The 14761-nt window shown below is 35.0% G+C and overlaps 1 protein-coding gene across 13 annotated transcripts in view; it reads left to right on the top strand.

Annotated features, from left to right (window-relative positions):
- LOC128221065 (uncharacterized) overlaps nucleotides 1-14761 on the top strand; it is a 62621-nt gene that overhangs the window by 37426 nt on the left and 10434 nt on the right. For 9 of the 13 annotated variants that reach the window (XM_052929496.1, XM_052929488.1, XM_052929491.1 and 6 more), the window contains one exon: nucleotides 4550-4942. The gene's annotated coding sequence lies outside the window, so the exon portion shown is untranslated. Of the gene's footprint in view, nucleotides 1-2011; nucleotides 2122-4549; nucleotides 4943-9003; nucleotides 9155-9821; nucleotides 9847-10204; nucleotides 10413-14761 lie in introns of those variants that run through there. The other 4 variants (XM_052929497.1, XM_052929501.1, XM_052929502.1 and 1 more) reach the window with 4 other exon arrangements.

The raw sequence follows: 14761 nt of genomic DNA, 5'->3' as shown, positions 1-14761 counted from the left end.
GGAAACCATGATGCGCTATTTTAATACGGATAAACATAGCTCAGATAGCGACGAAATATTCTTTAAATCATGTAAATGACGAATTATCGGTCTAAAATCGGTCGCTTGATTTGACAATTCTAGTCTTCCTTTGAGGAAATACTGTATTTGCCGCTTTTGGGCCCATCTGGTTTCCAGTAGCTTTAAGAGCATTTTGCAATTATAACGATGGAAGACAATCGGCCATTTTCCTCGATTGCATATGGACGGTTTACCATTTCATAATTATTTACATTTAACTACGCTGAAAAGAGATCGCGTTGTGATTTTAATATAACTGTCAAACCTAAGGACTTTACTCTTGCAAATCCATTTATTTATGCATTTATGTAATACTTCACTGGTAACCAATTTAAACTTAGTATTACAAAATACACGTTAACACACTAAAATTTAAAAAATACTATCATTTAATTTCTACGAACTACTTCTACTGATGTACCGGCAAACATTCGAGGTTGTTTTCAATGAAAAATGGCCGAGGTGTTCCGAATGTATGAAAGACGCTTTACATAGTAAACCTTTAAAAAAAGTAGTAAATTGTCATTTGTTTAATCTTTTTTCATGTGTTTTAAAATATGCGTTCAAATGAATGAATGAACGAAATTTACATATCAACGGTGAATGCTCGTTTTTTATCGCAATTAAATTCAGATCAAACCGCAATATATCACGGCCGTAAAGTGCCTGTCAGTAGAAAAAGTGTATATTTGTAACGCAAGGATCAAATTCCTATTAGCTAAGTTTGTTTGCCTTTCATTAAAATGCAAATGTGCACTAAAGAACTTGTCGCATTATTTTATTACAATTAAACGCCATAAATTCAAAGATCCTAAGGTCGCGAAAAACTGGTTACATCTAACGTTTCTTGGGGTTCAATGCAATACCATCGTAACTAGCCAAACATATGTTATGAGATACGCCAGTTTTGCATTAATTCTATACTGTGCAGTCTGCATAGAATAATTCAACTTTGATGTAGAAAAATTTAATTCAAATTCCTGCATAAATCACACATGCGTTTATATTATATTGAAACTTAATGCCCCGTGTTTTACAGGTTAAATTATCCGACAATGAATCTAAATGCATGTTATTGAAATCTGATCACCAGGTATATTTTGTTAAACTCGGGTTGGCACGGTGATATATTGTCAGTTTGGACGAAGTTTATTACCCCGAGTGCAGGTTTCATGTATTACCCTTCATCATCGTATATTATAGGGCATAGGAATTAAATTATTGTTTTGTTCATGGCATTTTTGCATGTTCCAAATGTCAAGCACCTCGGCCTTCTCCCTTCGGAAACAACTCGTCTGGCGGAGATGGCCGAGGTGTTCCGATTACGAGCGATCGAGGGTTATGTTTATATTTCTCAGAGAAGCGACTGAAGAAGAAATTTGTGTGAGTTTATTTATTCTTCTGTAGGCTATGACAAATTTACATATTTTTTTTCTGTCAAAAAAAGAAACTAACGTCACTTACTTACTTTAACCATTATACATTTTACAACGATTGTGAAGGAAGCTATGATAGCTTATACTAAGTCACTCTCGTTGGCACGATGTTACGCGAGTGTGTGGTCTTGTGTTGTGGGGGAAACCGGAGAACCCGGAGAAAACCCACTTGTCCGGCTTGGCGACCACTTACCAAACTCACATGCGCCCAGGCCAGGAATCGAACCCGGGTCGCCGTGGTGAGAAGCGAGTGCGCTAACCACTGCGCTAACCGTCACTTACATGTTTGTTTACATCGGTGACCCATGTGAGAACCTCTTTGAAGTCACGTCATTCCTCGCCTTGATATACAATTTGTAAATAATGAGTAATTTTCTTTACAAGTAAGTGAACCTAACTACCATGGTTATATTGGCCTTACTTGCAGGTGGAGTGGTTAGTAAATTGAGTGCATGTTTATCTACAAAATTGTTTTAACTGCTGGGTGATATTTATTGCGAAGGTTTGTTGGTTCTCTGCTTCAGTGGTGGTGAATTTGGATACCAAGAACGAAAATCAGTTATTAACTCTGCGTTCTAGTGGTTCGCTTCTGTGGACATATTCATGGGCAAATCAAGGATTTGAGGTTATGTGCAACCTTTTGACATGCGCACTTCCACAAGAATCGAAATGTATATGGTTAAGACGTATCGGGGGGGGGGGGGGGGGGATGAGGATATTTTAAGTCCGAAATAGTGCATTTTGAGCATTTTTACTTTGTTCTCCGTTATTAAAATCTAAAGGAAACTATTTTAAGGGGCCTGCCCCCCCCCCCCTCGAATCCGCTAGGGATATTTATGTCTGCAGGTTTTCAATTTTAACAATCATTCTGAAGCATACCGACATGTCGCAGTGGTCGTATGTGTTGCAGCGAATATTAATATCCGTAAAACGTATCATACAAGAGAAATTTACACCAAAAGTCTCTTAACCCATGTCAAATGTCATATAAATGTTTTAAAACAAAATACTTGTTTACGACATTTGATGTAAACTGTGCGACATTTTGTATAGGTGTGACATAAACAACCCGTTTTTACGACATCTGATATACTTTACGACATGTACGACCACTGCGACAAATGAGGATACTACGCATGCCTATGACAAATATGTTGTCAGTATAAGCTTTTATAATCCGAGTCATATTTTTAATAATACCTTATAATGGGGCAGCAAAGTCGAAGCACGAACGTATAGTTCGTATGATTAGTATGACAGTACATATTATGGTAAGTTAGAACACTAAAGGCCAAAGAGAGTGATCATCTCAATGATTTATATTATCTCAAAATTGACAGAAGCCATTTATTCATTGTGAAAAAAACTAAATTGAATTTCACAAAATACTTAACTGTTTGTGAGGTCCATTTACAAACTCGAATACGCTTAAACATGATACTTATTACATTTATGCAAATGAGGGTGCTTTAACTCTCGACGGGATACATCAAACAATGGCTCGTATGACCGAAATATTTCTCAGGACGCTGTGTTTATAGAGATTATTATATCCATTCCTGCTATACGATGGCACGCAGCACCAATTGTATTTTCAGTAGTGGCACAATGTATGCATGATATTCACCGAAAGACGCACACACCAGTTTTGTCGTCTAACAATGATGTTTTTCAGCAATAATGTCGTCTATAACCCAACATGGCGCCATTCCTTCTTTGTGTAAATGCAAGGTGTCTTAAGTAGTGTATGCATCGGAGATAAAATTGCTTCTAATAGTATCTTTCTGATTTTGAAACATTCCTTGTAGAGTGGTGTATTGCAGTATTTCAGTCAAAACTCCCAAGGATGTAGTCGTAAGGACCTCGGGATAACGAACATTCGATATAACCATAATACAAAACATATCTAGCTACACCCGAAATATTCGAAATAAGTTCGACAAAAGCGAAACTTCGAGATGGCAGAGTTCAACATAACGAGTTTCGACTGTATATAAAGAGCAATCTTACAATAGTGCTCAGTGCTCAGTAAAAACAACATACAGGCGAACCCCGCTGGCTCGAACTCCCAGGGGCCGTCGAAAATACATCGAGCCTCGGAAAATTAGAGCCAAACGGGAATGCTTACATTCAGTGTAAATAAATCGGGCCATTACATCATGTTCGAGCAAACGAGGATTCGAGCCAATCGAGCTCGAGCAAACGGGGTTCGACTGTTTTACATACCCTAATAAGAGTACGGGGAACACTTTCACTGCCAATCGTATTCGTAGGGTGGATAACACGTGACATGTGCACAATTTGTTTGTATCTCGATTTCGTTGCCACGACGTAGATTATCGTGGCCATGCTTTAAGATAAATTAGTCGTGGGAACGAGATAGTACAATTTGGCCGCGTGAAAAAAGTCACACATATCACTTCTGTGCCATCATGGTAAATCGCATTTAGTTAATTGCAAAATGCAGTTATTTTAATCGATAGTACAACATAAATTTGATGAAACAAAAAGAAAGAACCGAAAAACAAAAGTTTAAAAAAGAAAGGCATTTCTTAAAGCTGCACTCTCACAGATTGAACGTTTTGACAAAAAAGTTGTCTTGGAACGAGCCAATGTTTGCGAAAATGCATGGAAACCAGTTATATAAGACTGCTGACAAAAATCAGATTGCAGGTTTTCATATTTAAGTTCAAAAATTGAAGTTTTATGCATTTTTCTTGCCATAAACATTAATTTTCAAACGGAAATATAAAGATCTGCGATCTGATCTTTTGTCAACAGTCTAATATCAATGGTTTGCAGATATTTACGCAAAAATTAGCTCAATCCAAGACAAAAAAAATAAGTTGTCAAAACGGTAAATCTGTGAGAGTGCAGCTTTAATGTAGCTAAGAAAAAACATCTTAGTAAATAGGGTTTTACAGTTTGACATTTGAAACGTGGCTGTTAAGCTAGTTGATTTTAATTTATAGCCATCCCGGGCTGCAGATAGATTGAATACACTGTAAACTGGTTGTTATCATATCTTATTTCAATAAATTGTATCCTTTCAGAAACCCGCACGGGAAACCTTTGTTCGCCATATATCGTCGGGGTGAGTCGGTTCACTGTCGAATCGCCTCGGCCATTCCCGGCATTCACGGACGGAGCCGAACATTACCGATGTAGCTGGCAACACCTTCGGAATACTTCGGTGAAAAGGGACTAGCGCTCTGAAAATACTTTTATTTCGATTCTGAAAATTTCATATGGACTTGCCAAAAATATCGTGTTATTAAACCATGATATACGTACATCTATCAAAAAGTACCATACTTGGTGTGTCAAAAAACAGAAGTACATAATTCCATCTGGAAAACAAGCGAAGCAATAACATGTCTGAGAAGGAATATTAGCAGAGAAATTCCAAGAGGGAAAGATACACCTGCTTCAGCGTATCGATTAAGGTAAGCAAGCGGTTAATCATGTATCTCCTTGCATTTTCTTGTGAATGCTTGATTAGTATTACCATGTTCAACATCATGAAAGAGTTTAAGATCGAATTGCCATGGTAACGACGGTGTGAAAACCTTCACTGTCTCAGAGATGGTGTCATATAATCACTGGAACTGATTTTAAAGGCCTCAAGTCACGCAGTTATTGTTTGATGTTGTTCTCTCTTTCTCGAAAAGACAAAAGAATGTATTTAAATTTATGATTGTTAAAGGCATGATGGTATTCAGTCTTTTTATGTACATATACTTTGATTTGACACCATAATGTTGAACCGTCACGTCATATATTTCCCTATGATGCGACAAGATAATGCATCCATATTGTACCTTTTTCCTCCATTATTTGAGGATAGATGAGTGATTTAGGGCTGAAATGCAAGTATGTGTACACATTACAGTTTTAAGATTGGCCATTAATCAATTTGATTGTTTTGTTAATGGTTATATATCTGCTTCTTGATAGAATATCACTTATCACCTATTTCTGTCCGCCCTACAATTTCCTTGTTCCTCACACTGCTGCAGGTTGTGTTTTAAATTTACATGGTTGTGTTAAACCATAACATGCCTTTGGGTAGTCTTTTTAGGGTAATCTCATGTTATTCGGGTACTCCCGTGTTATATGGTACTCTCGTGTTTAGGGTACTTTCGTATTTTCGGGTACTCTCATGTTTTAGAGTACTCTCATTTTTAGGATATTCTCGTGTTTTAATGGTATTCTGGTACTTAAGGGGACTCTAATGTTTAGGGTACTCTCGTATTTTAGGGTACTCTCGTACTTTGGGATATTCCCGTACTTTAGGGTACCCTCATATTTAGGGTACTCTCATGTAAAGGGTACTCTCGCAATGTATTGAACTCTCTTACTTTAGGGTGCTCTCGTGTTTTAGGATATTCTTGTGTTTAAGGCTGCTTTCATGTTCCTAGGGTACTCTCTTGTTGTTGTTTTTCACGAATGACCGTCGTACACATTGTAGGATACAGGGCCCCGTTTTCATAAACTACTTAAGGCTTAATATGGCTACTTTCTAGCCGGAACTCCGGTTTTGGCGTAAGCTGCGTTTCAATAAAAAATATTGTAAGGACATTTATCGCATAGATTCTGCCAGTAATATTACGGTTGAACCCGAGTACTCGCAAGCAGTGTAGCGGTTATGCACCGGTCAATTGTAACCACGGCCCCCAGGTCCGGGAAATAGCGGGGACTTTGACTTTCGGTCCAGCCAACCCCGGCGAAAAATCCCCGCCCTTCGGGGACGAACAGGTGGTAATGCCCCAGCACCCCAGAGACCCTAGGTAAGGCCCATTCTCCGCTATATTTAAGCGAAGACAAAACCACCGCATTCACCCGGCATTGCGGGGCCAACTGAAAGGTAAAACACGGCCCATTTCCCAGGCTATCCCCGGTATAGCCCCGAACCTGGGGGCGTGGTTACAATTGACTAGTGCATTACAACTAAGAAATGATATTGAAACGGGGCACAGAAGTGTAGGTATATTTTGCCTAAATGTATATCGCAGTGAATAAAGAACACCTTCGAGCCTGCTATGGTTTCTCCCCTTGCATAAAGACATCGAAACATTGGTTTTGTTTATCGTTCTACCCCTTGTGTTTTCACAAAACCTATGAAGTCTTAGTTTAAACTTAAAAGTCTTCGGGTCGTTGAATTGTTTGTGGAGATTGTATCAATTTAAAACTCGAATGTCCTAAGATAGCACAGCGTGATACGGACTCAACAGCCCGTACCAACTAACATTAAACTGATTCAATAAAAACGAATACATTAACAAGCGTTGAATTGGTCCCAGAATAATATCTCCGATCATATCTAAATTGTAACCCTTTACGGGATAAGATGGCAATAGTGGGCTTTATGTGTGAACGTAGATAAAGATCACACGGCCAGGGTGTAAATAATGGAGGAGAATGATGGGGCAGTATAGTTATTTGAAGGAAGACACGCCCACTGAATGCCTGTAGTCTGGAGAAGCGACTGATGTGGACTCAATGTCATTAAATTGACAAAAGTAGAAAACAGACCTTATACAAGTTGAGCGTCTAGTCTGGAGAATCGACATATGTGGACTCTTACGTCCTTAAATTGACAAAAGTAGAAAACCGACCGTATACAAGTTGAGCGTCTAGTCTGGAGAACCGACATATTTGGGCTCTATGTCTTTAAATTCACAATAGTTGAACACCGACCAAGGCGACCCTATACATGTTGGCTTAAATGGGAACTTGGGTTCCTTAATTCACAAATGCTGTACTAAGTCTTTTATATGCACTCTTTTAATGTTTGAATAGTTATTTGAGTGCTGCCACTGTGTTTATTCCTTCGTCCCATCAGAGAACTATGAACTAGTTGGTTCTACTCTTGGACTTTTCACTTAAATGTGTGTCCCTCGTATGCCTTAAGCATTCGATATTTTCTTAAGCATTGTTTAGGCGAGTGATTTTACCATGAGCTTCTTTTGTTTCGCTAAGCATCGAACAGAAAACTTCATTGTCCTTCCTTGTACCCAGAAATGTGTCATTAAAGTTAACAACTTTGTTAACAACACCTTTGTTAACTTTTAAACGCACAAAAGCTGATGATGTACTCAAATATTTAAAAGTTAACAAGTAACAATTGTGTCAGAAATACTGCAGATCATAATTATTAAAGCTGCACTCTCACAGATATACCGTTTTTACAACTTATATATTTTTTGTCTTGGAAAGGGCAAATTTTTAATATCTACAAAGCAATGATATAAGATTGCTGACAAAAAATCAGATCGCAGACTTTTGTATTTCCGTTCCAAAATTAATGTTTTATGGCTTAAACCGTTACTAACGGTTTAAGGAAATTGCATAAAACATCAATTTTTGAACTTAAATATAAAAATCTGCGATCTATTTTTATTGTCATCAGTCTTATATAACTGGTTTCCATGGATTTGGCAAAAAATGGCTCGTCCCAAGATAGAAAATAAAACAGTTGTCAAAACCTTTAATCTGTGAGAGTGCAGCTTTAAATCTCCAGATCAGTGACGATTAACAATTTTGTTAACATTAACAAAGTTCTGAACAATCGGTCCATTGAGTGTGAACAAGTAACAATTTGAGACACTGACGATAGGATTATTTCAGACAGTATTATAGAAGAAACCGAACTTGAAATGAAATCTTTCCTTTCTCAAAAAGTATTCTCCCCGTCTCAAGTGACCGGTCTATTTCAATGGACAACTCTTTAATTTGCATTCGTAAACAGACCAGAAACACTAAATGGGGACCCTGCGTCGCAAATTGGTTTAAGGGGGTCATCTAATTGACTGTTCTTTTGTTGGTCCGAACTTTGTCCTGCGATGAACTTCGAGGTCATCCGCAGCATCTGTCTGTTTCCTGCGGAACGCTTCGGTTAACATGCTTAACCAGCGTCAAAACTCTATTCATTTGTATTGTCCTCGGTATTGATTGAATTTTGTATTCTGAGTCGGTTTTGTGTCTTTAGTTTAGATGTGAAATTAGTACGTGGATTTGACACCGTATTTAACCAGGGTTTTTGGATACGAAGGCCGGATTTGCGTTCACCTAAAGGATTTAATTTCCAATGTTGCAGAGACGCTGTTTTTCAATTAATTGTAATGCAATGAAAAAACAAATTACACATGCAGCGGAAATGCATGGGGCTCATGTTGGGATAATTTCACCAAAGGTTGTTATTTGCTTCAAGTGTTGGTCTGAATAATTACGCAGGACTCATGTCTCATTTTGCACGTCTTTAAATAAGTGGTTGCTGTAAAGACGGAGTCTGCACCGTGCTATTTTCGTGCCACAGTGATGTATGTGGCTTCAGTGTAGTTGCTAATTATGCACGAGAAATTGTGAGCCAGAAGTCGGAATAGATTGTGGATAGAAATAGTGGCTATGAGTTTATTTCTTCTTTTTTGCGCAAAACTTGAAATTATTGAATACCACATTGTGTGAAGTGTGTTTATATGTGGCTTCATTGCAGTTGCCATTTGTGCACGAGATATTGTGGTAATTGGAATCAAGTTGCGGTAAAAATCGCGGCCATGAGTTGATTAAATTAAATATCTGTTCTTCGCAAAATTCAGAATTTTGGAATATCTATAATCACATTGTGTGAAACTTGTACTCACTGATGAATATTTAAGGTATGTTTTCTTTATGAGTATCTATTTACTTTTCGCATTTAACTTCCCATGCACATGTCTTTAAATCGTTTAACAATGAGGTCACTTATCTACACAAAGACTAAAAATGATAAACTAAAAGTTATATTGCGGAGAGTCGGTTGAAAGCTGATTCACTGAAAAAATCTTGTTGACTAATATGTTAAAGTTCTTTAAGTAAAACCCCAAATCGGATTAGACGCTTTTAAGTATATCATCAAGAGAATAAGTTAGCACATTACATTACCCTACCCACTGTTCCGCTAAGAGGCTTAAGTCGGCTTAGTTTAAGTCACAAACTTGGAGCTTAAATTTGCGTTATTCATTCAAGTTAGTTGCAAAGTTTATCATAAATATTATATATTCCTTCGTTTCTATCAATAATATATCCAGGTATTGACATTTCGATTTTAAGCTTGATAAGGCTTTGCAGATGTTCGTGTACAGTCAAATTATATTCAGAATATAACTTATACGAAAGACGTATTTTATACCACAGCAAATAACAACCAAATTTTTAAAGTATTTATGTGAATATTCGATGAATGTAAAACTTGAGTTTATTTGTTTAGTAATTCAGTGGGATTTTACCGTAGAGAACTGTTATTTATGTGAGGGTATCTTCATTGTGATCTGGAAGTTTTTGAAAAAAACATCTTCAATTCTAATTAAGGGTAAGACATTCCTTAGCTTATTGTATGTTTTGTTAAAATATGCACCGAACACTCGCTGAACATTATATACGAACGGTTAATGTTATAATACACAAGTAGAGAAATTTTATATGCATTACATACGATACTTTTGTTTGAAAATGCACATACTTGAAGTTAAAAGTTTTATTACAATCATAAAAACACCAAACCCCAGGCATTAAATTCCAGCAGAGTTTAGTGTCAGTATTGAGTAACAGTTTAGTTATTACACTCGGAAATTGAGATTTTATTATCGGCTGTCATATTTTAATGCACGTGGGAAATTAATGATAATAATTTAGATATAACGTCTGTGCGTAGTACAGACTGCTGTATTATCTTTCTGGAGAGCGATATTTAAAACTGTCTATTCAATAGATGAGAGTTTGAAATGATCCAAAGTATTTTCGAATAGAGGTCCTCAGATATTAATTTAAATGTTCATTTCGCTAAAGGAATGTGAAACTATTTGATCAACGGCAGATATATCAGTGTGTTACAAGGTATAAGGATGGATATTTGAAAAGAAGGGAACATAATTTTCGGTAAGAAACTTTTAAGTAGAGATGATGCATATTTAATTATTTACTTGTTTGTTTTTCTTTAATTATATTTTTTGGAATGTTTTCATCGTTTGAAAACCATCAGAAAAAGACATCGAATCAATCCCAGCGTTTTAGAGGTTGTCAACTCAACTCAACTCAACTCAATTATTAAATCATATAAAAACTCAACTCAACTCAATTATTAAATTATATCAACTCAACTCAACTCATTTATTAAATTATATTTAACTCAATTATTAAATTATATTCAACTCAACTCAACTCAACTTAACTATTAAAATATATTCAACTCAACTCAACTAAACTATTAAATTATATTCAACTCAACTCAACTCAACTAAACTAAACTATTAAATTATATTCAACTCAACTCAACTCAACTAAACTATTAAATTATATTAAACTCAACTCAACTCAACTAAACTATTAAATTATATTCAACTCAACTCAACTCAATTAAGTTATACTCAACTCAACTCAAAACTCGTTTTACTACTAATTCAGGTAACATGATATAAAAATTAACATGCATAGAATATATATAAATCGCATGTTGATAATTGAAAATCGGGTACAGTAATCTTTGACATTATGCGATCATAAGTGTTGTGAACGTTAAATATTACCATCTTTATAATTATGTACGTTTGTAAAAGTTTAGCTGTAGGCCTATGTCAGGAAAACAAACTTTATACGTTACTTTATTTTAAGGTAGTTTCATTTAGAAATAGAGTAGTCCTTTTGTGTTAAGTTTCTGTGAGTAATCAACACACATGTTAGTTTGATGTTCATGTGAAAGTTTTAAGAACTATTAATGAATGCCGTATATTGTAAAATGTCTCCTATAAGAATTGGGCTGATTGTTAAAAAAATGTGATACAGTTAATCTTGTTAACCTCAGTGTTGTTAACGTCATTATTGTTAACTATCAAATATTAACTGCTCTGAATATTTAATGTTTAGCCGTACTTGTTTACATTTAAATGAATTGTCACATTGCCAGATAGTTCATGTTAAAAAGTTAACAACGAAAAAAGCTAACAACGATTTTGTTAATGATTTTGTTAACTTAACAAAGTACTTAAACACCTTCTTTTCAGTACTTGTATTGAAAGTGACACTCTTATTCAAAATCAATACATACACTTGTATAACAAACATACATTTTTGACTGATAAACCTTTAACTTCTTACTAAATAATGCATTTATGGAAAATATTAATTACTGATATCAAGGTTGTAACCATGTATTTCATAGCTGAAAACGCAATTTTTTTTTAGATGATTGGTGAATGCTAAAAGATTTACTGTGATCTACTATCGTGTCATAAGGTAGAGCTATCGTGTTTTCTGCTCCTTTCTTTCAAATTAAACGCGGTATCCTTCATAAGAACCATTGTTTTTGACATTTATTCATCCTTTTTGGTAAATTAAAAACAATTGTGGTAAATCTTATTTGGGAGTATGAGTACATCTTTAATTTCATTTATTCAAACTTTTAACCGTGTTAATTTTGTTCATTTACACTTTGTCTCTTTCATTGAAAACAAGGATAAAAACATAACATCAAATTACATAACATGTTCTTTATTTTATAGCCAAACAGATATTCGATATGTGTATTCATCCATTATATTTTAAACGATACTAATTATCATTTGTTTAACGTTCATGATGACATATTTAAAAACCTCCCAGTATTTAAGGTCGGACTTATTTCTGAAAGCATTTGATCTGTAACTGCTCATTATATACCATTAAATCATCCGCACCGCACGAATGAGTGCGCATGGCTCTTTTAGTTAATGTAAAGAACATATTTGAACGTATGTAATACAGTTACATTGTTCACGAGCCGTTTAAAATCAATCAGCGAGAGAAAAAAGAAGAAGAAAATATGCGAGGCAGTGATTTTTGGTTGATGGATTGACATGAATACTTAATAGGACTATTTGCGACATGAATTTAAGTTTTGTTAGATGTCAAGTTGTTCGATTTAGTTTTGTTTGACCTATACAGTCAAAACTCGCTACGTCAAAGTAATTAGGACCTCTGGAAGTACTTCGAGATAACGAAAATTCGATTTAACCGAAATACAAAACATGTCTTACTAAAAAACCCAACATATTCGAAAAAGTTCGAAATAAACAGAACATCGAGATAACAGAGTTCGACATAGCGAGCTTCGACTGAATTAAGTACAGGTATATTATTCGAGTCTATGATTGTGTACTGGAAGGTTATTATTGCTTGTGTTAATGTAGAAAGGGATGCTGTAAGAGTCTAGCAGCCGGCGTGTGTTTATTTGCACGCGAAAGCTGCATAAATAAAATATAAATACAGAAAGCATTCAACAATTTCTTTAACAATAACATTTGACTACAGCGAAATTTATACGAAAAAAGGGGCTTCTTGTTTAATACACATGATATATTAAAGTCGGAAAATAATCTCAAATTTCACACGAATATATTTTATTCTTCAAAATATGACCCTATAAAACTTGTTTGTTTGTTTGTCACACACACACACACACATTCACTTTTTTATTTTGTCACGGTAACATATCGTTACAATAGACATGTAATAACATATACAGGCAATTGGGTAAACAGTTGTACGAGTCTCTTTTAAGGACTTTTGGAACTAAGTCCATAATGCAAAAGGACGAAACAATGATCAAACACTGAACCTGGATGTGTAAAGAATTGAAACTTGTTGTTTGGGATTCATTTATCGGAAATAAATTATGCTCCAAATAACAGTTTTAACCCTAATCCAATTAGCTTAATCTTAATAGGATTAAAACGTGCAGTATTGAAATGAGCGGACTTGTTTTCATTTAATAGCATTTCGTAAGGTCATTATTTGTGCTTACCGAATATGTTACATGTTATTATTCCAGACTATAAATGAATGATTCATGCAATATAAGACGTCTTTATGTGAAATTACTATTTGTACATGTACTACCAAATGTATACACTAAGTTTGCTTAGACGTTTGTTTATACCATGTTTTATTAATTGAATTCTATCCGTGTTACATCTTATATAAAAGGGCATTCATTTTATTCGGATAAATAGTGAATGCACGCATATTAAGAATATTTAGGCTGTTGTTAAAATTTATGTTAATCAACTACTTCATTAGATAGATACAATATTTAATTACAAATGAAGAGCGTTTTTAAACATGAACCCGCGGCTGACACAAACTTCATCAGTCGAAAGGTCACATACATGGGCCACGGTTCGTGAGTTATAATGAAGACACGATACTCGCTTGGCGAAACTATCCACTGCGGAATATAAATCTAAAATATTAAAATAATAATTCAGTTGTGCGGAGAGAATAGGGGTGGGGGTGGGGGGGGATATGTGGAAAAAAACTACGAAATAATAAATAAATAAATAAATAAATAAATAAATAAATAAATAAATAAATAAATAAATAAATAAATAAATAAATAAATAAATAAAAATAATAATAATAATAATAATAATAATAATAATAATAATAATTTTAATAATAATAATAATAATAATAATAATAATAATAATAATAATAATAATAATGGTATCGCGTAACACTTTAATGAAAATATCAGTTTTTATTAAAGTTTTTTTTATTTCATTTAAATACAAAGGAAACAGAAAATGGGTTAAATATTGAAATAATATCAAAATGTATTTCACATATAAAATACAATCTGATACCGAACTGCAACAAATACCTTCTTAGTCATTATATGGCCGTACATGGGCCACACAACCCTGACCCTTTTCTGTAGCCTTTTCTTTCCTTTCTAACACATGTGTGTACCTTTCAAAACTCCAGCTGATGTTTGACGCAATAAGCACAATCAAAACTTTGAAATATATTGAAAATAATACTTACTAGGGTGAATTTGTTATTTTCTTTAATTCAAGCTCATTTCTCTGTTCTGCCTTGCACAGTTTTGCGAGAACCTTTTCCACCAACACGTGTTAATTAATGTACATGCACCTTTTAAATGACGCCCCAAGTCCCCCTTGAAAAAGTCCCCGAGCCGAATTTTAGTTTATGGAAGATACATGCACGATACATACAACCCCCCCCCCCCTGCGTTTAAACTATATTTGTGTTTACTTAATGTGATTAGAAATTATGTAAATTTTGGTAATATAAATCCAGTCGAACCCCGTTAGCTCGAACTCGCTTGCATCGAATTTCTCATTGGCTCGAACTGGATGTAAAGGACCGATTTCTTTACACTGAAGGTAAGCATTCGCGCTTGTCTCGAACATACCGAGGCTCGAGGTATTTTCGCCGGTCTCTGGTAGTTC

The sequence above is a fragment of the Mya arenaria genome, chromosome 16 (assembly GCF_026914265.1).
Source record: "Mya arenaria isolate MELC-2E11 chromosome 16, ASM2691426v1".
Classification (NCBI taxonomy): Eukaryota; Metazoa; Mollusca; class Bivalvia; order Myida; family Myidae; genus Mya; species Mya arenaria.
Note: the sequence above shows the minus strand (reverse complement) of the source record. Positions and strands in the feature narration are given on the sequence as shown.